A 290-nucleotide genomic window follows, 5' to 3' on the forward strand; every position below is an offset into this window, starting at 1 on the left:
CAGGAATGGGGGGGAAGGCAGTGATGGGGATGCAGGGGAGAGGTCCAGGGATTGGGGGAAGGCAGTGATGAGGATGCAGGGGAGAGGTCAGGGATTGGGGGAAGGCAGTGATGAGGGTGCTGGGGAGAGGTTTGGGCTGGGGGGAAGGCAGTGCTGGGGGTGCAGGGGAGAGGTTGGGGCTGGGGGGAAGGCAGTGCTGGGGGTGCAGGGGAGAGGTTGGGGCTGGGGGGAAGGCAGTGATTGGGATGCAGGGGAGAGGTAGGGGCTTGGGGGGAGGGCAGGATGAGGGT

Source organism: Alligator sinensis, unplaced genomic scaffold (assembly GCF_000455745.1).
Source record: "Alligator sinensis unplaced genomic scaffold, ASM45574v1 scaffold893_1, whole genome shotgun sequence".
Classification (NCBI taxonomy): domain Eukaryota; kingdom Metazoa; phylum Chordata; order Crocodylia; family Alligatoridae; genus Alligator; species Alligator sinensis.